The sequence below is a fragment of the Aythya fuligula genome, chromosome 19, assembly GCF_009819795.1.
Source record: "Aythya fuligula isolate bAytFul2 chromosome 19, bAytFul2.pri, whole genome shotgun sequence".
Taxonomy (NCBI): Eukaryota; Metazoa; Chordata; class Aves; order Anseriformes; family Anatidae; genus Aythya; species Aythya fuligula.
Window position 1 is genome coordinate 7,594,932 of NC_045577.1, and position 24,642 is coordinate 7,619,573.

The 24,642-nt window shown below is 44.4% G+C and overlaps 1 long non-coding RNA gene across 1 annotated transcript in view; it reads right to left on the minus strand.

Moving 5' to 3' along the window:
- Positions 1-525: 525 nt before the first annotated feature.
- Positions 526-24,642, minus strand: part of LOC116496908 — a 122,957-nt gene continuing 98,840 nt past the window's right edge. The window contains exons 2-3 of the long non-coding RNA XR_004254051.1: positions 10,398-10,672; positions 526-598 (exon numbers count right to left, since the gene is read on the minus strand). This is a non-coding gene — a long non-coding RNA (uncharacterized LOC116496908). The remainder of the gene's footprint in view (positions 599-10,397; positions 10,673-24,642) is intronic.

Here is a 24,642-nt window from a genome sequence, read left to right on the forward strand (position 1 = left end):
TCTCTCATTACATTCTCCTTATTTCTATGGGCAAGGAATTTCTACTGTTTGTTTTAATTTCCTCTGCAAAGAATTTCCTTTGCAAGGAAATTAAAACCTTGACATTTTGCAATTCTCACTTTATCCCCACAGCTCATCTGAGATGTTGTTCTCATTGCTGATCAGTCCCTTTCTTTATAGGTCTACTCATAACCTAAGTGGGTATCTGGAAACCTTTGATTCTTCCTTTGTCACAGGACATTTATCCTTTTGACTTTCTGAATCCACATAGTTGTCTGATGGCTTTAATACAGAGAATTACACAATAGATAGCCTTTATCCTAGAACCTCAAGCCAATTCCCTTGTGTTAATGTAGTCGGTCACAATAAAAAAAAAAAAAAGAAGAAAAAAAAAGAGAGAGAGAGAGAAAAAAGAGTTATTTCTAGGATTAGGAGAATGATCTTATGCCTCAGAACTTCCAGAAAAGGAAAAAATAAAAATAAAAAAGGTTACTCACTACAATTAGAAGTCCACGTGCTGCCCAGGGTGCTGAAGAGAGCTGGAGTGATTTCTGCAGTATACCCAAAGGATGGATGCTGTAATGTGGGCCAAGTTTATCTGGAAAACATAACGTTGAATATTGAGGTCAGATTCATTCCTGTAAAGGGAAGCCAGCAGAAAGAATTTATCCACGAGTTATATAAGTTTACCCAAAATACATTTTGAGCATGTAAAGCAGAGAATGGCTTTTTTTTTTTTTTTTCCCTAGTGTTCTGCACAAAGATAGCTTTTACTTTAGTAGGTAAAGCCAGTTCTTGTCTCATGATCTTAAACTGAAACGCACATACAAAAATCTAGATTTAACTGGTGTTATCAGTGGGGAAAAATCTGTGATTTACATTTGATTTTAATTCAGGTCTTATGGATCTGAATTCCCATTTGCTTTTATAAGTTGAAGGTGAGTACCTTTTAATGTCAGACCGTGCAGCGGTCAGCCAGCTTGCTGCATGGGTAAGCCATTTCACTTTACTCTCCAGTACCTCCATCAAACCCACTCATTTAGCATGGAGCATTTTAGAATACACAATACAATTGAGTAGGGACATCACCCTTCAGCCCCTTCCATTTTTGTGTTTCCTGAATTCCTCTGTTGAATACTTTTATTGGATATTTAGAATATGCATTGTCACTCATTCTGGACAATTTCCTTTCTATTAAATGTACTAATGCACAGCATCTGCTAGCATACACATAGCTGATCCACAAAGACTGGGGAGTTTAAGGACTGCCGGATGACTGGAGCCGAATTACCTAGGGGTTCCTTCTCCTTGAATTATTCTACTATGAAATTCTCATCTGCAGGCTGCAAAGGGGAAACGACAGAGAGAAAAGAAACAGCTTCTCCCTGTCTAAACTTTCTGAGGAGCCTGTCGTGCTAAGTACTGGCCTGTCTCCTCTCGTTTGCGTTAACAGTGTCTAAATCACTCTTTCAACTCGCTGCCTTCCACAGGAGGAGCTGAGGCAGCAGCACAAATGGATCCTTAAGTACAAGGGGCTGGAGTGAGCTATTTCCATATGTACTTGGAGATGAAAAAAAAAAAAAAAAAAAAAGTGTACTTTTAGCTTTAGGTTTCTATCTCTTACTTCCATTAATGCAAGCCTAAGAATCACTTAGCTTTTTATTTTCATATTAAAAACATCTTAAAGTAACTTAAAAATGGGTCTGAATGTTAATATCAAATAATTACAACCTGGGGATGAGCTTAGTTTCCATCAGTGGTGACCCCCTGAGACATCAGCTCTGCAGACTCCCACATCCTTTGCTCCAGACCCAAAGACAGCCGGGCTGCAGGCACAGATAAACAGCCCAGGGCCTAAGCACGGCAGGATGTCAGCTGGCCCCTAAAATGTTAGCTCCAGGAATAAGGTACACCTGTGAGAGGCTGCTATTGCCTTTACCTTTGGTTCAAGTGCTGGATGAGTGTGAAGAGCAAGAGCTGTATCCTCCATGGCTGACAGCTCCAAATTCTTTCACCTATTTGCCATTAGTAGGGCAGAAGAAAGCCATGAATGGGTGTGCAGCAGATTTAGGGGCTTTAATCTGGCCAATAAATTGATCCAGCTGGACTCAAACAATAGTGAGGCAAAGCAAAGCCAATCTTTGGCTCTTGCAGCCTAGGTGTTCTGTGCCACAGCTCTGCCTCTGTGTGCCCATTGCTGCTGGAAGCTCTATCTTTGGAGTGTTACAATCACCAAAAAGGAGGCTAAGGCCGCCTACGGGCTCTCTTGCTAAAATTGCTTTCATTTAGAACTATTTATCAGCGTTTTCACACCATTTTTCAACCACTCTCCTCAGCAGCCCTATGCAATGCAAATACCTCCAAGTCATCACTGCAAGCCGAAAGAGCCCAGCCTGATAAAATATAACACACAAGGCAGGGAAATTCAATTACAACAGACTGGCTGTGCTAGTCCCAGCTTTTTGCTGTGCTTCAAAGGGGAGGGATAACAGGTAGACAGATTTCCTAGACATGTGTGTGCAATCGCTCTTGCTGCTGATCTCTCAGAGGCAAAGTGATAGGCAGGTTCACTCAAGACTGGGAGAATTTAATTTGTGTAATGTGACCCACTGCAGAAACTGAAACTTCATTGCAACCACCTAAACTGGGATTTGAGGATGTACATTAGGCAAATTTCACCCCTAAGTCCAGCTCAAAGTGTTCACAGATTAAGTTTGAAACATTTCTTTGATTTGAGGGCGGAATGACTTAAAATATCTTCAGCCATAGCACCAGGGCAACTAGGGAAATTTGCACATCTGCCTTATCAGCCATTACACCCAGGTACAGCAGAAGTTGTAGATTCCCTGTGTATAGTTCTCTGCATAGGTGAATTAATCCCAGCAAGTTGAAGACCAGATAGAAGAATTATTCAATATTATATGTGCAATATTCATTTACAGGATCTGATCAGCCCTCTGACCATACACTGTTCCCTCACAAGCCTGCAGGAGGCTTGCTCCATCACCATTGCATCCCAGTATATTAAGACAGTTACAAGAAATTCTTGGGCAGAGTTGTGATTCTGGTGTAATTTCCAAAATTCAAAGACTCTCTCATGGTACTTTCCTCATTCAGGACCCTCACTGTGCCTCAAGAACAGAACCGTTACCATATTAACACCTTTCTTTAAAACACAGTGCAGTCCTGTGGTGTACTTCAGAAACACTTTCTCAATATACACACACATATGCACACATACATGCATGCGTTTCTTTCCGTCCCTTGAGTAATTAATTTTGTTCCAACCGAATCAGAACAAGCAGAGCAGCCACAAATATATCTGAGAAGCTTTTAGAGAGCAGGCAGCAGCCCACACACCAAGCTGCTCAAGGGGGAAAAACCTGACACGACGAAATTGAGAGGCAGAGGCCTAGCAGAGGAGTGCGGCCTGGGCCTGGGCCTGGGCAGCAGTGGGGTGAAGCCCACCCCCAGCAGGGGCTGCAGGCTGCCGAGGCCCTCCCCAGCCCCTGAACTCAAGCAGTGAATATGGGGAAGGGGAGCAAGTGGGAAAATAGCATTTGGCTTGAAGGAGGTGGAGAGAAGGAGCTGGCAGCGGTCGCTGCACAAGTGTTGGGGATAACGCTGAGAGCATGTGTTACGTCTGCTGCCGTGGGACCAAGCAGTCAGCCGCCTCTAGCCTACAGATAAATAAGCCCAAGTTTCTGTGATGTTTCAGCAGCACATCTAAAAATCTGCAATAAAGGGCAGGAAACCCTCTGGCACTAATACATAGCCGTAGCAGCCCAGGTTCCAGGTCCCAGGAACCTCCTCTGCCAGGCCATGCACCCCGTAACTCTGCTTTATCACCAAACACAGCCAAGAATCTCCCACTTAAAAAAAACTGTGAGCAGCCCGTATTTACCTGGAGCTCCCGCAGCCAAGGCACACTTCCAGTTTGTCAATTCTGAGCGTCCCTTCCTGAAGTGCAAAGTCTTATTACTACTATCCATTACCTTGGGTAAATATTGGAACAACGGCATTCAGAACACAGTGCATCTGGATGCAAATACATTCAGCCTCCAGCCCTAAGGATCCTACCAGATCGTTACGCTGCAAAACTCCTCTTTGTGTCCGTGGTGATGCAAGGAATTAACGTGGCCTCGCCTGCAGAGATTGAAGGACACTGAGATGTGTCTGCATTGCCTACACGTGATTGGGCTTAAGCGTCTGCTTAATTTTAGGCTGGTGCTTAAAGCCCACAAAAGTTTGCCCAGAAATGCTTTTTTATAAGGGGTCTTTTCCTGTCCTGAATGCCAATGTGCTTGTAGCTACATAAAATCAATATCAGTGAGAGGAAGGAATCCTCTACGTGGAAAGAAGTCTTGGAAAAGCAGATTCATATCCAGGATCCATTGCTTCACACTAATATTCCACATTGGAAAGCAAGGATTTGAATGTGGGAAAGCAGTTATTTGAATAGATGTGTGCGAGGGAAGACACACACAAACTCTCACACACAGGCTATTGATTCAAACTGTATTTATGATTCTTCAGACCTCTAAGAAATTGATTTTATACTATTCTCTCTTTCTCTCTCTCTCCAGCTGAAAATCAAAGCTCAGTGTAGGATCCCTTAAAGAATTTTTCTGATAAGAAAAAAAATTTCTAAAGTTTATCTGGAAAAAAAAAAAAAAAAGAAGAAAGCCCAAGAATCCTGTGGATTTGGTGTTCAATATTCTGTCAACTGTCTTTTCAAAGAAACAGAAAACATAGAAAGAGCATTTAAAAATAAACAAGCAAACAAGCACAGCTCCACTTCTTTGTTTCCTTTTCAAGGAATGAATTAGACTTATTTTCAGCAAGTTCAGATAACAACTTGAGTTTTCAGTTCTTCAGTATCTCTCTTTTTCCCCTGGATTTCATTATTCTCATTAAGGTTTTGATTGATTGATTGATTGATTTACATACTTTTTAAGGGACTTATTGAAACCTGAAGTCACAAAATAGCCCATGTGCCAGCCATCTGCACTGGCATGTATCTGCTAAAGAGGATTGAGTCTGAAATTCAGTCTTTGGACCTAAACAAATTCACCTTCATTAAGCAAAATGCTTAAGAGTTTGTTCATCTTTAAGCCCAGGCCTAAAATAAAGGCTTTGCTGAGTTTTAAATGTTCTGATGAGCCAATGCACAAAGCTTGTGCTTTGAAGAAGCTTGGCCTTTCAGCTAGTGTCAAAACTCCTACAAGCTCCAGCAAGACCTGTGTTGATGCCAAGTCAACACAAGCTCAGTCTCCAGCGTCTGACCACAAGAAGTCTGACTTGAGCATGGAAAGCTACACAACATGAGAATGTTTTCTCAGGTATGGACTTCTGATTTCTTTCAGCTCCAACCATCATCTTCCTCATTTTTATTAGCCCCCGTGCTTTCTGGCCAAATCAGTGTCTTACCCACCAAGGGGATCCACTTCATTTCATTCTAAGCACCATGCACCAGCTAATTATAAACCAAACACAAATTAAACCCATCTTCCCATCCTCCTCTCTGAAACCCCTAATTGCCCATTACCCTGTATTGTGCTCTGACACAAAAGTAATTCTACTAAGTGGGGAGTTTTGTTGTTGTTTTTTCTTTCATAAAAACTGTTAATTTGCTATTAAATCTCTTGTTGAAAGACTAATAGCTTAATGAATGCATTAAACATGTGCAAATTAGTTTTTTTAAACTGCATTACTTAGTTGAAGATTGAAAGGGTATGATACATCATCGTTGGCTCAGTAGGATTTAATGAGGCATTAGACCATCTTCTGTCTTGGAGGCCAGACTTATGAATGATCCCCAGAATTGCACAGGCAACACTTGTCCCAGGTCCCTCTCCTGCAAGCGACATATATTTTCCCTTTGCCTGTTTCTTCCCCCGTTGCCGCTGATGTACATGAAATAAAAATGTAGTTTCCAGATCAGTTTTATAATGAAAAGTAGCCCATTGCTGATGACAAATGTTGTTTACAGTCACTAGAAAAGAGGGTGGAATGGTGAGTGAATATATTAGAGGAGGAGAGGATAGCTTTTATATTCATTATACTGCCATTTTGGGCCTGCGAAGACACATAACCTTTCTCTTTCTCCCTCCATCATACAGTCACTTTCAGATGTCTACATTAAAATAAAAAGCTGCAGGCGGTGTGTTTTGCATTAGCTACTATCAATGAAGAAGACATTTTCCACCAGTCAAACAGAGCTCGTTGCAGGAACATCATCCCTCTAAACACACTTACTGACGTTTTCCTGGGTGCCTTCCCTTCTACGCCCCTCCCCTGGTTGTCCCTGCTCCACACAAAAGAAAATCTGCATTAAATTACCAGGAAAAATCATTGCAAGGTTCTGGTTGTACCACTCATAAAGGAGAATAATACCCATCAGGGTGATGCAGGACAGCAGCAGCCATTGGTGCCTACCTGAGGAGCAGGCAACCTCTTGTGAGAGGATTATTCTGGAAGATTTTAGACCTATGGGGACTGAAGCAAAAGCCACAGACAACAGAAGCTGCAGGCAGAAAGCAGGTAGCCAAAACTGCACCACAAATTACATTTGAGCTGTGCAAATTCTGTTGGATGGCCTCAGGTGGACATGGCCTACTGATGCTTGCAAGCTTCCAGCATGGGCTCGAGAAGATGCTGTTCCCAGACAGGAAGATTTTGAGTATGGAGACTGTAGATATGAACCAATTTGGAGGAAAATTTCTCCTGTGAGGCCTGAGAGACTTCTGTTGCTCAGAGAGAAGGGCAGTAGGATGGGGTTTGTGGAGGAAAGAGTTTTATCTTGGCTAAGATGAAATAGGAACTCCTTATTTTTAGAAAATTAGATAAATTAAACTTCAAGAGAGGGATGCATAGTTTTAATACTTCTGGGGTTGTGCCTATCAATTAAAGAAGGAAGAGGCCTGTGGAGAGGTGGCTGCAGGACACCATGAGCTGACATGTTCTGGAACAAACCCAGAGTCAGACAGGCTGGCACCGATCCCACCTTCACATCTCCCGTCCATGCCATGATCAAAAGGCTGTCAGATACTAATAAAGTCTTAATGCATCATTTCTTATTCACACTGACTCATGTGAGACATCTTGGGCATCCAGGTTTAGTGGGTCATGTTCCTAGGCTCCTTCTGCAATGATTAGCTCTTCCAGATTCAGAAGAGCTAAGTTAGGATGGCCTGGCATGAATTACCATCTTTTCAAATCCTTCTCCACTGATTTTACAAGGAGCTTTAGGGGTTCTAGCCATTTATCTCTAACACCCAGGTCAGATGTCTGAAATTAGACACTGAATATCTTTATAGGATCTTATTCATCTCTGCAAGCCTATGTATGTGCAAGGCAGCAGGGCGGCACTGCTGCCATTAATGGCTTGTGGTGAGACATTGCCTAGGGGCTGAGAAGAGCCAGAGGGCACAGAGTTAGTGCTGGATCTGTATCATTTCATCCGAGCTAGTGCCCTCCACTGGCCTGATGGGAATCTCACGGAAGGAGCACCAAATGAAACATCAGGGATGTTCTAAAAATAGGAAATAAAGGAGTAAGGACTAGGCTCTTCCACAAGATCATGTAACGGTCCTTGGCTGGGCAGTGGCAGGTCCTTTATTCCCTTACTGGAACATACTTCAAATCTTTGTGGTGTTAGAACTGTAAGAAATTCAGGCCCATTCTGTTCACACCTTACACTTACCTGGTAAGTAGGAGCTCCTATGTCTCATGCTTACACCATAAGTCTTAGGGCACAGTATCTGACTATCTTTCCTCTGGGTAAGAATGAAAAGGTGGTTCTAATTGTGCTGAAATCAGCCACGGCATCATCTCTGGTGCTTTCCTTCCATGTTTGTATCAGGTGGAACCCCCTCTGGTCTGCACTGAAGCCAGAGCAGAATGAAATTGTCAGGCAGTTCCCTTCTGGGGAGCCTGGCTTTTAGGGGAACATACAAGGACAGGAACTGATGTCTGTTCAGGAAACATTCCTGTACTACTGAGTACTAAGGACTTGCCTCATGCAGCACCAGTCCACTGACACACTCATTAATTTGTTAATTAATCGGAGTACAGCTTCTGAGCTACATTTAGCCAGCTACAAGTTAGGGGCTTAGTCTCGCCGTCCCCTGAAGGTGCACCCCGAGGGTGACTGGCATCTGCAGGAAGACAGATTATTCCTTCCATCTATCTGGATATCAGCATTAGTATGAGACTAGTCGTTCCCTGAGATGTCTAACACTGCGCAGAGACTTCAGAAAGATCCTGAACAACCAGCCTAGACAAGATATCTAACTCTCAGGTGGTTAATGAAATGAGGTGGATCCCATCCCACTGAGATGGGAGAACAGCTCCATTAGCGCGCTCTATTAATACACTGACAGCACAGAATAATACCATCATAAGTTCAGCTAATCTTTTTGCACCTCATAAGTTATGAAAATGTTTTACAGGTTATCAACAGAACTCACTTCACCCATAATTAGAAACATTGGCTTTAAAAGCCTGCATGGATGCCGATTGTTACTCTTCAGAAATCAAACTGTTTCTGGGGGGAGAGAAGGAAGACCACGGAATGTTGTTAGTGGAAGCACATATACCCATACACAAAAAGGAGTGGAAGCTTGTGGTTCTGAAATATTTTAAGCCCAAATATTCATACATGGCAAGTTACAAACATACATTTATTTTTTTTTTTCAGGACAGAAATCAGAGGTATTCATTCAAACCTTAAAACCTGTGAATAATTGTACCTTATACACAGGCAAATACTGACACATGCGCTGTGGAGGAAGTCTCTGCTATTCAAACAAACATTTCTGTGCTTGCGTTGCCTACAGTCTGCGCTTGTATTGTTAGCAGCACACAGCACAGCGCACAAGGTCAGCGGTAGACTGCACTCCCATGGTTAGTGTTTGAAGAGGGAACATTTTATCCTTCACAACAAATCTACATATAGGCTATTGAATGAAATACAATAGCCTCACTACATTACTTCATCCATTAGCTAGATGCCTGTAAGAAAAATAAAACTGCATTTTTTTAGGATCCATTATGGATTGTGAGGTAAACAACTTGCATTCAGACAGAAAAGTGCTATCTGCTCCCCAAAGCAGCCAAATTTTCATTTTATGTCATTCAAATGGAGGTAGGGGACCTGTTTTAGCACTATTTAGTATTACTTTTGGGGGCTAAGGTGATTTCATGTATGAGTGCTGCATATACACGAGCAGGGAGACATACCTTAAAGATTTCTCAGCCCTTCTGCAAGCAAGAGTGATGTGGGGAACGGTACCCAGTGAGCATCACCTCCAGCATTAGTCCAAGAAGCACTCACTGCACTGCTGCTGGTGTACAACCAGGTCCTGAGGGTTATGTCGTGGTTTCTCCACCTCACTTCAACCCAGAAAAAGTAGCAGTAATGCTTCCTGCTCTTTATTCTGATCTGGTGGCTCCCAAGCACTTCTCACAACATTAGCAATTGCACACCATTAGGTAGTCGGGTAAGAACCTCATTGTTGAATGGAAGGAGAAGGGAAGCCAAAGGGACAGGTATTTTCTGTACTCCCTCTCATTTCTTCTCCTATCAGGACTATACTGAGGAAGCTTTTCTTTTCTTCCCCAGTATACCTGATCTCCCTCCAAGCTCAGGATTCGGCTGCCACACTCAAAAACTTGATGTGCAGGTGACACTTCAAGGATGTAATCAGCAAACGTTGTGGAGGGTAGAGGAGCAAGACATGCTGACACAAAAACGATGATCTATTTTAAGCAGGCCAAGAGCACACCTACTCCAGGCCTTCGAATTAGGAGGACTGCCTGCTCCGTGTGCCATGAATCATCCCCATCTGTCTGGGGAAGCGGGATTTCTTCCCCAGCCTTTGCAAAGGTGTGCTGAAAGGGGGGCACTGAACAGGGTTAGGACAGCCAGGTCTGTTTGATAGCTCAGGGCTGGAGCACTGAGAGGACTCAGCATTACCGGGAGCTGTGGCACAGAGCATGGGATGTATCGGGCAAGTGGAGGGCAACATGTGCATCTCTTGAAGATGTCAATGAAGTGGCAGTAGCTGGCTAAGAGCTCTCACTAGGGCAGCAGGGGTGTGAGGGAAGAGGGGTAGAGGAGGGACTGTGGAAACTTTTGAGGAGAGGAAGGACTGACATGCTGCTGGCACAGGCCTTTCCTTGAGGCTAAACTGGCATCCTCCTGTCCTTTCCCACCAGTAATTTGGGCCTTCTCCAGCAAAGAAGGGCCACTGCACATACCAAAGTGAGCTGGGGGTGGGCATTTGTAGGTGGGCAGAGATCGCACCATGCCAGGAGCCCAGAGATGGCATCAAAACAGGAGCTGGAACTGGAGGAGAAGCTCCCTGTGGCCTGTCAGTGCATGCTGTCCTTACCTTAGTCTTCAGAGTGAGCAATCCTGTAGGATTGTGCCACCAGCCCTTTTTCTCCTTCACTCAGGATTCGGGAAGTGTAGTAATGAGAAGGTGGTTGAGTTTGCAGACGTGCTCAAGTGACTCTTCGTTGCGGAGGTAACTCAGGTCTGTCCCCAGGCTGAGTGCTACAACTCTGGCTCCCAGAGCAGGGCAAATGGTTTGCTTCGTGGTGCACCTGTGCTGTGTCACCCATCTTGTATTGGTCCCTCCTGGTTTTGAGGAGTCAATTCTAATTCCTAGGGAAAAAAAAAAGAGAGAGAGAGATGTTCTTGAAGGACTCATAGAATCATAGGAATGAAGGATGGAAGAGGTAGCAACCTGGGTTATCATTGGCATTGTAATTGCACACACGGTCTGGGCAGGGAACATTAAAAAAATATAAAAGGAAGGAAAACAGAATTATCACAACAGAGCTTGCTTTGAGGCTCCCAGAACGTGTGATTGCTTTTCTTACATACAGGAGACTGAAAGCGAACCGAATGTCACCAACGCTGAAGCGGAAAACGTTTGAATGACATGCCCCATACTGAGACGCAAATTCCTGTGAATCGGGTATATTACACATTGCTGAGACAGCTCAGCCCTTCTGCGTGTTTTTGAGCCCGAACCAATTAAAACACAAAGCAGGTGAACGCGGGAGGCAACCCCATTGTTTGTTTATCAGACGTAAAGGACACGTACAGACTTCAGATCGCAGCGCGGCGCTGCGAGGGCTCCCGCTGCCCGGGCCCTGCTGTAATAGCAGCCTGTCCTAATAACAGCCTGTTAGGAAACAATGCAGCAGAGAGGACGGGCAAAGACGCATCCAGGTCACAAGGCAGGAGGCAGGGATCCCACAGGCTAATCTTGGCTTTGAAGCTAATGAATGCAGTAAATAGGGAGTCACTAGAGCGTGAAAAGCACGCCTTCTAGCTGCTGCTGAATTAACTTTCCTCCTACTGCCCGTGAGTCAAGCAAAGCCTGCCTGATGGCACCTGAGTTGGCTGACCAGCTGCAGAACCTCTCACTGACCACGAAACCACGTCCGTCCCTTGGAGCTGGGGCCCAGATGAACCTTGCTGCCAACAAAACTCCCCTCATCCCCCAAACTCGTACGTACACCAGCACAGAGCAGCCGTACCGTCGCAGCCACCAGCTCCCGTACCCGGTTTCTGGTTCGTTAAGCGTTACTTTTCACCCAGCTTCCCTCCAAAACCCTTCCACGGCTCTGCTAAGCCGCTCACTGGAAACGTCCCTTAAACCAACGTTGCCTGGTGCCTCTGATTTAAGCCGTTGTTCCAAACTCCTCTCTAAATTAAACCCAAGTTTTCTGAGCCGCCTTAGAGACTCGTTCTGGTCTACAGCTCATTTCACCGCTCCCAGCCTCTCTCTGGTTTCCCTGAATCAAAGCAACTTTCTTGCCTTCATATTCCCCAGAGGCAACTCGTCTCCTTAAAGCTTTTTCCACTGCCCCAGCATCATCTTTCTTTCTGTCCCTCCAGATCTATTTCTTCTGCTGCAAATTCAATTAAAGCCTCTCTGGGAGCCTCACGATCAAGTCAATCCAGTGACCAATGGTGGGATGGGTTAAACCGAGGTTTCAAGTGAGTAGGTATGCGAGGAGCTGAAAGGAAGGCAGACGTTGTTATTAAGGAACTGGAGAGGAGGATTCATCACTCCTCACTTAGGTGTGCACAGATTGGGGCTACTTCAAGGCAGGTATCGGTGCTCCCACTGCAGATCCAAACCTTTCTCATCCTCGGATCCGCTGACTGTACGGACAGATCTTCACCAGCAACAGTGGGAAATCAGGGGGCGACGTCTCATAGCCCATCCAGTCAGGTGTGTGACTCCGGCCATACAAAATAAGCTCATCTGTATGGTCTGTACAGTCTTCTCTCTCAATTACCCTGCAGCTGTATCTGTTCCAAAAATAACAGCTAGCTCCTTTGCATTTTGTGATTGTGCCATCATAATTAAAATAAATACCAGTCTCCAAACAGCTTTGATGGGAGCCCATCAATTTTATGGGGGGAGGGGGAGGAAATGGAAAAATGCTTTTTTCCGAATTATTTTTACTCCAGCATACCTGGTTTCAGAACTGCCTTTGATTCAGTTGGGTTGCTGTGGAAACAGCCATGACATCAGACTCGGGAGTCGTGACATCGTTGAGTGAATAATCAGACGCTGGAGAAAGCAGCAGGAAAAATGAAGTAAACAAATGTGTTTATCCACAAATGCTCCTACCATGAGGAACTGGAATCTCCAGTGGTAATTTACCACACGTTGCTAATGTGTTTGTTATAATATATTTCTTAATTCTTTTTCCTTTTATTTTGGCTGAATATGAAAGTTCATCAGGGCTGGAACAAACAGGGGAAGCATATTGAAATGAGCATTACAGATCTGTCGTGCTCTAGTTTATGGTCTTTTCTCAGTGATGCACAGTAAGTAAAACAAGCACTGATTGAGTCAGCTGCCTCCTGGGTGTTCATTTGCTGTAGTGTGAGGAATATTAATGCTAAGTACATCCGCGTGCATCAGGAAAGGCAGGAGGAGGCAAGCAGATTACCCCGGCTTAGGGGTATTATACACGCGTCTGCAACTTCCAAAGACACAGAGAGGAAACATTTCTGTGGGTTTTTGTCTCTTATCTTCTTACAGTCTTATAGATTTTGGAGATGCATTGCCCTGGAGTTTTAATACTCTGAGTTTTCAGGGGGGATTGTGACTTTTTTTTAAATCCTCCTTTTTACGGGAAAAAAAAAAAAAGGAAAAAAGCAAGCACTGAATTTCATCAGGATAAAAAAAAAGCAGATTCCAAGAGAAGAAAGAACAGATGAAAAAGAAAAGTTTGATTAAAATCCCCTCTTGTTCCATGTGTTTGATGTAAATATCTTCACACCTTTCTCTTCCTTTGCAACCTCAGCAGAGGGTTCAGCCCGTCACCAGGGGATTGAGTTCCAAGCTTAGGGCTTTGTAGTTGCTGCTGCTCTTGCTGCTGTTGTCTAAAGGGATTATAAGCCTTTGTAAAGCTTGTGTTAATACCCTGGAGGGGAAAAAAATGAGTTTCCAAATAACCATTTTTGTGTATCCCCTGTCTAAGGTACCCTAGCAATGGGAAAATTGGGAAGTGTTTTGGCTTCAAGAGTGGGTCATTGAGAGTTCACAGCCACGTCTGCAGCCTTCCTGACACAGTGCCTCCAGTGCTGAGGTGGCCCTTGCCTTGCTGCTGACACCAGGACCCCTGAGGAACAGCAGTGCGTTTCTCTGCACACCAGTTCAGTCTTTGACTGGGTTTTTAAAAAGCCCCTGAAGGACTGAATTAGGTGCTCAGCTCCCATCACATCCTTCAGTACCGCCTGAGCACCTTGTAGTCTACACATTCTTTGGAAAATCCCAGCTCAGGATCCAACTCCACAGCTTCAGACTGACTCTCTGCATCTTTTCAACCCCTTTTTTCTTTTCTGCAGAAGGATTGGTTTCGAGCCACGTCACACCACTTCCCTCCAGATGCAGTTGCGAAGGTGCAGAGCTGCTTGGTATTCAGGGAGCATCGGTGGCTCCGGGTCACTCAATATTCCAGGGCGAGGAGTGAATTGCTCGGTATTCCAGGGATGTGCCATCGCTCCGTGTCTGCCGGTACCCCAGCCCGTGCTGCTGAGATCTCTCGGTATTCCTCCGGTGTGCTTCAGGTGCTTAAAGGCTGTCACGGAGAGCTTGGGTGCCTGCCAGGACGAGAGCCTTCAGCATTCACATGTGCCTCCCCTGCGAGGGGTGAGGCACGCGGCCAGCCACTCGGCTCGCCGCTCTGCCGGCTTTTGAGAATAGAGGCGAACACGATGGTCAAAGAGAAAATGACAATAGAGAGGAGAGCAAAAGAGAAGCGGTGAAAGAAGGGAGAGATATGAAAGGACGGTTCTTTAGGAAATGAGACCTTTGAGCCCCTCACACAGGTGCTTTCCAATAGCCCTGGTTGAGGTTCAGATTAAAACGGTGAAGGCAATGCATCCCATCTTTGTCAGGCTGACACCAGCACCCGAGGCAGAGCTGATCAGATCCATTCATTCTCACACTTTTTGCTACCGGTCAGTGTTATGTGATAAAAGGCTCATCCCTACAACACAAAGGAGCAAAACAGGAGGCAAAGGAGTGAACCAGGAACATGGGACCTGACCCGGCTCCTCACAGGGCTGTCCTAGGAGGCCGTCACCCCATCCCCTGCAGATGAAACCCATCACGATCAAGTCAACGGGAGAGACTCTTCAGAGCACCTTTACCACTGGGATGGGTCACTGCAGGGCATGGCACTCGCTGTGAGACACAGGGAAGAGTCTTTGGGGATCAGAAAATACTTTGTACAAATCTGTTTCTAAGATTTTCTTAAATAATGTCTTTCAGAAATTTTGCCTTGTCATTTGAGAAAAGCACAACCCCCTCACTATTCTTTTGTCTGCAATTATGACAATTCCATAATGGTATTGAAACATAATAAAAACGATTAGCATAAAACTTCTTGATTGACTGAATCTTTTTTTTTTTCCTTACAAATTGTCCACTACCAATTTTGGCTACTTACAAAAATAGTCAAATTTGGAATAGATAAAAAAAATAGAAACTGAGTTTTTGGATAAGAGGAATTGTTTCCAGCACAGTCCTTTTCATAAGACCATCTGCTCTTGTGCTACCAGGTATGAGTCTGTAGCACTGGATGCCAGTTACTACACCTGACGAGCCAGCACTGTGTACAGGTGGTTTGGAGGACGCCTAGCATGGGTCTAACCAAATAGGGTGTCCATGGAAGTAGAAGAAAAAGTTCTGTTTTGCAAAAACAAAAATGCAAAAGGAATCTAACATTTACTTTAAGGGATGTTAGATTGCAATGAGAGTGGAGGTAGCCAGTGGCTAGCATGGGCACCAGTGCAAGCTCACCCCAGCTTCCTAAAGTGTTGAACTTTCTGGGGTGGGTAATGGTGGCTCAGGGCAAAAACGTATTTCTTCATTGTTAGTATTCAGCTTTGCATTTTTATACAATTAACATAAACCTTAGCAATTCTCCAAACCTGCCTTCTAGATATGTGTGTATTTATGGAAAGGCTTCTGAGCCTCCTTCCCTTTTTTTCTGGGTATGCCCACTGATTTGGAAGGCTTAGCATGTATCTTTTTTTTTTTTTTTTCCCTTTCTCCATCAACCCTTGGCCTTAAAGCATTAAATCAGAGTTCTCTGGATCTGCTACACCATGAAAATATTTAGTGGATATAATGTTTATTTGTGATTCTTGATTCACTCAACCCATTCTCTAAGGGAATCTCTCCCAACATGCCCCCCAGTACTTAGCTGTGAAAATTACATTCCCTTCCCCACGACTTTGTCAGTGCAAGGAACATCACAGCCTGCTTCAAAATGCTGCACTGCACTTCTCAATGGTATTTTATGACACATTTTTCAAATCAAATTTAAAAGCATAACTGAGTGGAATTAAATTAATGCCGTCTGGTAATGTCAGCAGCACCGGAGCTGTGCATGGCTGGCTTAGCTTCTAAACCTCTGGCAGCTTCCTGGGACTTACTTCTGACTTCAGGGAAATAGTGAACGCGGTGATGTGAATTTTTTAAAAACTGTATCTACAGAAGGGAGCGTGTGGGAGTAAATATATGGTAGCTGAGGACTTGGTAGGGCTTTGCTAGGGAAGCTCTGGAAGGGTGGTTCCTGCATACAGCTGAGGGAAGGAGGGTATATGAGTTCAGAATAGGCATCTCTGGGAGTTTAGGATGATGGATGTACACCTAGGAGGTCTGAGAACATCCCTAACATTACCCATGCAGACCTTATTGCATCTGTTTTTCCCTTTCTCACTCCTGCTACGACGTAGTTTGATTAGTTATTCTGTCCCAGAAACGAGCATGTCACAGTACGGATTCTGATAATGAAGATGATCGAGATTTCGAATAGCAAAATGCTGTATCTCCAGCCCACTGAGCAGAATGCACAGTTTGTGCTCGCGTATATTTTTGTCTGTGCATAGTCAGGGGAGACTGCTCATAGCTTTGGGGCTGGAAAACTGTTAATACAACAGGAGCTCTACAGGAAGAGAGCTGGGGGAGTAACAGACGTAAGCAGGTGCATGTACAATAGGTTCTTACATTTTGTGTCTGTGGATGTCTTAATGCTTATTCTGCAAATATAGAGTCCACATACATCTATCTGAAATGGTGTACGTACAGGCACAATCTCATTTGTGTACAGCCAACATTTTCCTTTTTCTCTATCTCTGTTCTAAATGCAATAATTCCAGCATTTTTTTCTCATTTTGAAAAAATCCCATAATGATTTTAGCTAAAATTAACCCAAGAACATACAGCACAGGATGTAGTTCATCAGTGCCTAACAATACTTTTGTATTCTTCAGTGACTGCATTTGCTCATCCCATTCCAAGAGGGGCACCTGAAGGCATTGGCTGCCTGGACCTCTCTGCCTTCCCACCCAGGCAATACTCAGATCGTTCCCTCCATAGAAGTGGGACAAAATTTCTGCTGGCAATGCTACACAAGAATTGCACAGACATGCGCTGGGTCCAAACAAGCTCTGTAACCCACCTGAGGTGAACAAATCTCCTCTTGTCCCCGCTGAACATGGCAATTGCCCATAAAGATGGTGGGATTTTAGGTTGGATATTAGGAAGAACTTCTTCACCAAAAGGGTTGTTAGGCATTGGGATGGGCTGCCCGGGGAAGTGGTGGAGTCACCACCCCTGGAGGTCTTTAAGAGACGTTTAGATGTAGAGCTTGGTGATATGGTTTAGTGGAGGATTTGTTAGTGTTAGGTCAGAGGTTGGACCAGGTGATCTGAGGTCTATTCCAACCTAGACGATTCTGTGATTCTCTGAAAGATGGGTTCACGCTATGGATAGAGGGGGAACTGCGCTTATTCTGGGTTACATTAATGAAGGTACCAATTGCCACTCAGCCCAGAGGGCAAGCCCAAAGCTTGTAATGTGCCATGAAACACAAGTAAAATCACCATCTGTATTTTTTGGGGAGTTATTTTGTTTGCTTGTTTTTCACCTTTATGGTAAACTCCTTTTCTATAAGGCTACAAAATATATATTCTCCCCTTTATGGAAAACATCATATGAACACAAAAGCCTTCCCCCATAAAGCACTTGTTTATAGTGGTAACCTCATTGCCTGAATGCCACGGTGACTTGTCCTCATCCCTGCACTAGGGGTGTTGGTGTCTTCCAGATGCTTTTGTGACAAGAACGCTTTGAGGTCAGGTAATGCGTTTGTACGGGTGTACAGAGCACTAGAGATATTTATGCTTTTCTATAAATAATAAGCTGTCTTGGATTTACTTGGAGATGTAGGAGCGCAGAAATGGGAAGTGTAATAAGGAGAGGAAATAAATTAAAAAATAAATAAAAAAAGAAAACCGACTCAATGAGAATTCATCCGAAGCCTACCTAAGCAAAATAGATAATGATGAAGCCAAAGGAATTTTCTATGTGAATGAGAGGCCTGCGATCCAAAAGGTGAAAAAAAGATTGCAAAGCTGCATTGCTGATCTCCCAGCCTATGAAGAACTATTTTAGAAAGATTTTTTTTCTGGGTGCCTCATCCAAATCTAGCTTGGGGATGGAAATTTCCTGGGACTTCCAGAGGATCCTCTGGGAGCTGGGATTACCCCAGAATTTCACAATTGCAATTCAGTTCTGATACTTTGCTGAAGTCAAATGGCTCCAAAAATGTGCTTTTTCCCCCTTTATTTCTCAAAGCTTGGACACAATCGGTGCGACACAAGGTTGAAATAAAATTTTATAAGCTGTTCTTAATGCACAGGGATTTACATCAGCTTGGCTAAACTGCGGAAATTTTGTATGCTAGGCAGGGTAAGACTCATTTCCTTAATTTAAGCATCTAGGTGTTCAACATCTAATTCCGAGCCAGTCACGCCAGGCTTCCTTTGCAGACAGCAGGGAGAAGCAGGCTCCCACTGAAGACATCTCATTTCATTCTCAAGAACAGCCTCTAATCTGGGTCAGACGAATTGCCTCTGGAGGTACCTGCAGCCCCAGACTGGAGAGAGATCGGGGTGATTATCCTGGACCTCTCGCTGTTAGACATCTAAAGAGGAGGGAGATGAATCCCGGTCTCAGCAGCTGTTACATTGCTGTGGGTTAGGGTGCTTAAAAATGTCTCTTCTTTGCTAGCTTGAAAGACTCCATCGCTCTCACTGAGAGACAATTTCATGCTCTTAAACAAAGTACTAAGGCATGAAAGTACAATCCAAGTCTGTTCCTTCTGTAGGGCTGCGTAGGGCTGGTTAAAGGAAAGGGCCATATGATGTGCTTTGCATTGAACTGAGGAACTGACATTGGTATCTGGGAAACATTCCAGTAGACTGAGGAAGAGGGCTGTGCTCTGTGCCGGCATAAAAAGAGCCAATTTTCATGGAGATACCATCCATTTACACCTGGTCTGCATTTGGCATGGGGAGAAGAGAAATCGCCCCTTGATCAGGGCGTATTTGACATATTGAGTTATCTCTCTGGTGAGTAATGGAGTGAAGATGAGTACACGTTTGATATGTTAGAGTGGCTTCCTATAAATATTACAGCATGAGGAAACTTCACAGGCTAATGGGACGGAAGCACCTGCAATTCATCCACACAGCCCATACCGAGCTGGAGGTGGCTGCCAGCAGCGGGCTTCCCGGAGGGGTCGTTAACAGCTCTCGCCAGGCTTTTCTGCTCTTCCAGGATCTTCATGGCTGGAAGGAAAACTTTGCATCGCTTAGCCTCAAATTTCAAGGAAGCTGCGCTCACAGAGCTCTTTTCATTGCGTCTAGGGAGAACATGAAATCCTCATCACTGGAGGTTTTTAAAGACAGATTAGACAAACCTGTGTCTTGAAAAGCATTGATCTTCTTGACCCCACTGGAAAGCAAAAGGGTTGACTGGAGGTCAGTCAATAATTCCTCCACTTCTGTTTACCATTCGTATTCTCAAGCAGTAGGATCTCTACCGAACGATTTCCCAGTCTGTGGTTTGCAAACCATCTGAACACATTGCTTTTTGCAGTCGTTTCATGTGACTGAACTAAGGAATTAAAGGTTACTTCCACATGCTATAAACAAGCAAAAATGGAGAGGAAAACAATTAATGAATGAATACACAGAAGTTTAGCCTCGTTTTTATGTGACAATAGTGATGGAATTTGCCTATTTCTGTTTTGCTTTCCAAAGAAGTGCCCATTCTCCACGGAAAAATAGAGAAACATTGCTCTCGAGGGCAGCCAGCTGGATTTACCCCAGCAGCCCGAGAGGCAGCCAGCCCCACAGCAAGCTCAGCAAGCTCCCTGTTGCTGATCACCAACATGGGCTGAGCACCACGGCATCCCCCAGCCTTGCTTTTCTTCAGAAAGCCTTCCTGCTGCACACCGCAGGACGATGTGTCCAACAACCCCACCAGAGTGGCTGGATCTCAGCAGGTTTGCTCTGCTGGTGTCGCCTTCACTCATCGCACTCTTCCCGGCCCATTCTCTCGCCGCCTTCTCTCCAGATTGTTTGCACTCCGAAGACTCCTGCTGCACCCCGTATGAAAGGAGCCGTAATTGCTGATCCAGCTGTTCGACGTTCCCCTCAGTACAATCTGGAAGCCGGTAAACAACCAGATAATGTTTATCGTTGCGGTGCAGAGGAACTGAGTGGTGCTGCCTGCCTGATTCCACCCTGGAAGGGACCGGAGGGAGCCCCGCGCACCTGTGAGCTCTGCTCTCTGCTGGCTCAGCGTTTCCTTCCAAGTGCATTTCAAAGTCAGAGGCTGGGGTTTTCAAAGGCACTTGCTGAAGGGAGCGGCGTTCTGGCAGCCACAGGGTTGTTAGCTGAAAGGCTGTTGTTGTAAAGCTGGGAAAATGTTTCCTGTTGCTAGGAACAAGACATGTCTCTTGATTTCCCTGGATGGTTTTGCACTGCTACCTGTCCTGAGGCATGGAGTTAGCTAAAATTTGCAAAGAGGTCACTAAAGAGCTGCAGAAGAAAAGTAACATAAGAAGTATAACTTCACCCCAGTGGAGCTAACTTCTAAATAGTTGGATCAGCAGTGATTCCAATCGCATCTCTTACTTTGTGTGTGTGTGGCTGGATTTTATTATTATTATTATTGTGTTGCTGTGACGAGTAGCTTGAAGAAAAGAGTGGGAGAAGACAGCCAGCCAGCTGCATGCATCAGAGAAAATGTGTCAGGTTAGGACACATCACCTGAGAGGGATGCTCATGAAAGCCGTGAAAGGCTTCCTCCTACTCCACTGGGTAATTCACCACACCTTTCAATCTGAATTTAGCAAAAAGAAACATGTTTGTGGGTTTTCCTTCCTACGACTTTCTTCCTCAAGCTATGCACTTTGTCCAGCCTGGGTGAGAGCATAAAGGTAAGTGCCAGAAGCTGATCTGGGATCTGAGGATCCTGGAAAGGACTCCTGCAAGGCTGCACAGCCAGCTGCCCTGGGCACAGAACCCGTGAGCTGCAGAATTACACCGCAAAAGACATAAAAGTTGCGAGGGACAAGGGGGGCTGAAACCAGGCTAAGAGTTAAACCCTGCAGGGATGGGCAGGCACGCTAACCCAGCAATACCAGGACACCAGGGGTGGGACAGCGAAGGATTTCCACCTGCAGCGTCCTAGGAGTCAACTCAGTGGGAGAAACATACCAAGGATGTAGACAGGAGATCTGCAACCATACAGTGACCTTTTTTTCTGCTTCTAGCTTTTCAGTACCAGCTTTCCCTTCACTGCATCAGCCAGAAGAGGATATGAAGGACCCAGCCTGACCCAGTCCTTTCTCCAGTTCCAGCCAGCACAACACCAAGGGCAGTGCTTTTCCACCTGGAAGCACAGAGAGGTGCGGGCAGGCAACCCCCTCAACTGCACAGCAGCTTGCAGAAATCCATGCCACCTCTCAATAGCATCTACACCTCACCACGAGCATGTACCCCGCAGCTAAACTGCACTCCTGGACCATCATCGCATCTCAGATGCTTCCACCAGCAGTGGCACCCATGCAGAAAGTCACAAGAGCTGTGACCCTGTTTAGGCACGGAGCCTTCTTCGCGGCACGAGTGCTTCCCCTCCATCAAGTTTCCATCTTTCAGTCCTGTTCTTGCCTCATTAAAATTATAGGTGCTCTTTATTAGCACCATGTGTATCGACAGACCCCAGCTTGTGTCAGCTGCCTCTATCTGAAAATGGCACTTGAAGGCATAGCAAGAACTCTGCCTCTGTTCAGGCCAGCTAGGAAACCTGAGAAACCCCATTTCTTTCCACATTCTCGTTCCAGATTTTCCCGAGTAATAAAGAAACAAGCTAATTTTCTTCATAAATGAAGTGATTTCAGGTTTCAGTGCGAGACCTGAATGCAGTGGACAGATTCTTGGCTGCTCGAAGCCACTGTGTCATTTCACACCCAGCTCAGGTGCCAGTGTTTTGTTAAATCAAACCTCTGCATTTGATAAGATAAAGTAGTTCTTTATGAAATTAAAATTAGGTTTTAACATCTGTAGCAAACAGAGGGTATGCTCACATGTCACATCTGCACCTGTGCAAATGCCAATTAACCCAGCATAATTAGTCACAATTTTTGCTAATTACCACTAAGATCAGAATCAGGATTTACTTCCTCATTTTTTATTCTTTCTCTTGCAGATCCTGATCTTTCTACAGCGAACCGGGGGGGTTATGCAGATGGCCACGTGGGGCAGGTCTTTAAAAGCAAAGCCTCAGAACCAAATTCCCAAGAGCTCAGCACCCAAAATGCAAACACGGTTCTCAGAACAGCGTGGTTCTTATTTAACCACCTAAACAAAGGGGTAAATCTTTGGTCATTCCCTGCCTCTAGCAGTTTTTCGATGGTGCATACCATCAGAAGAAATCAATAGGCAGTAAATGGAGCATTTTTGAGAAAAGTTGGCTCCTGCTGTGAGCCCTGAACCTTCCTGAAAGCGGTGACAGAACGGCGCTCCCTCACCACCCCCTGGTCTCCCCCCATTCCCTGCCTCAGATTCCATCACCAAGCCAGGACCTGTGACAAGCAGTGGTGCTGCCCACCCAGCCCCGCCATTAGTTATCACTGTTCATCAATCACAGCTCAGCAATCAGCGATATGATTTGTTATTGTTACTCCTGAATTTCTGGATTAATAATAAATATAATAGGGACTGCTGTTGCAAACAGCTGAGGGAAGGACATGGTATTTCAGAAGGTCTTTAGCATCTGAAATACTGGACGCCCACAAATTATTTATAAAGAAGACGTGTGCTGTGGATATGAAGAGCAGGAAGAATATTGTAGTAACTATGGTTAAGCAAGGGAAGGCTTGTGAGAACTATTACTTCTTATTATCCCAAACGATATAATTGAAGAGGAAAAAAAGTCAGAAAAGCCTTCAGGCAGTGAATTCCTCTTCAAATTTGAAACAGGAGCAGCAACATTTGCTTTCGGATGCTATTATTTTATCATTGGTTTGAATGGAATGGGTTAGCATCAACATCCTTGTATGTGCTCACAACTCACCTGAGCACTAAATATATATATATATATATATATACGCATATATATATATATATTTCAGTATTATCTGGAGTTGCATTGATTTTGATGGAGTTCCTGGCAGAGAGATTTATCTCCAGGATGGATTTCTGATCACTTCTAAAGATAGTTTGTGATCCCAATTGAAATGGCAGCAGCTCCTGAGCTTAAGGAAATGTAAGATCCCTGACCTAGATGTCCAACAACACAGAATTTGTTAAAGCATTTTTAAAAGCACCTGATAAAGTTCATGGCTGTCCTTGCTAGTTGATTCAAGAGCTAACATTTCTTCATCTGGAGCACAGATCTTCCTTCGGTTGGAAATTAAACCTAGTACTCGCCATCTCGTGTCCTCAGAGAGCAACTGATCCTCTGCTAAGATGTCCTTCAGCATATTAGGAGGCTGCACTGTGTCCTCTCTCAGTCTTTTCCTATTAAGGCTCAACTCCTTCAACTTTTCTCACAGGTCTTGTTTTCTGGAACTTTTGTCCTCCTTGCTCGTATCTCTCTGAAGCTCCCCAATTTGTCCACATTATCACACATAATACCCAAAGACCTCATACTCCAGCTGAGGTCTCCTTAGTGCCCAGCTAAGCAGAATATACGATCTACCTGGTGTTACTTTCCAGAGCGAGATTTGTTTCTTCTCACTGTTAATTCATATTCATCTTGTGCAGTATTATAACCCCTTGATCCTTTTCCACTGTACTCCCATTAAGGCAGTTATTCTCTCTTTGGTGGACATAGCCATGATTTCTCCTTCCTAAGGAGTCATTTGCACCATTGTCCTATTGAATTTCATCTTGTTGATTTCCTACTGCTCCGCCAAAGTATCAGAATCATTTTAAATTCTAATCCTGTCTCCCATACTGCTCGCAGTCCCTTCCAGCATACTGTCATTTGTAAGTTTTATAGATGAGCACCTTAGTACATCATCCACATGGATAATGAAAATATTGAAGAGGTGTGGGACTGCAATTCGAGTGTCCTTCCCATTTAAAGGAGAACTATTCATGTGTGACTTCTCTGCCAGTTGTGGACCCATCTTGGGAGGACTTCCTCTAGATCACGTTTTCCTCATTTGCTTATAAAAAAGCGAAGTGGGATCATATTAAAAGCTAGATAGATCATAACTGCTGCATCTTCCTAAACCAGTGTGGCAGGTGGCTCTGTTAAGAAAATTAGATTGATTTGACAAGATTTGTTCTTTGCAATCCCATGTTGACTGCACCTTTCATCACTTTATTATCCTCCAGATGCTCATAAATTGATTGTTTAATGATTTATTCTATTACTTTTCTGGGTTAAGATGACTAGTCTGTAATTCCCTGGGTCCACCTTCCCCCCTCTTCAAGTGGAGGAGCTATGTTTGTCCTTCTTTGGTCCTCTGGGCCCTCTCCAGTGTCAGCAGGTAGCTGAAGACAACTGCTAATCATGCAGGGACTGCAGTGGCACATTCCGTGAGAACTTTTTGTCAGGTGAGAGTGACTCATATGCAATAGTTATCTGCGTGCTCGTTAATCCATTTATCTCCTGTTGTGGAAGATTGTTGTGCTTTATCGTATCACTTTTTTTTAATTTTTTTTCTTGTTGCTCCTTCCTTATGTGCCTGCATTGCTCCCTTTACATCCATCTGAAAGTTTTT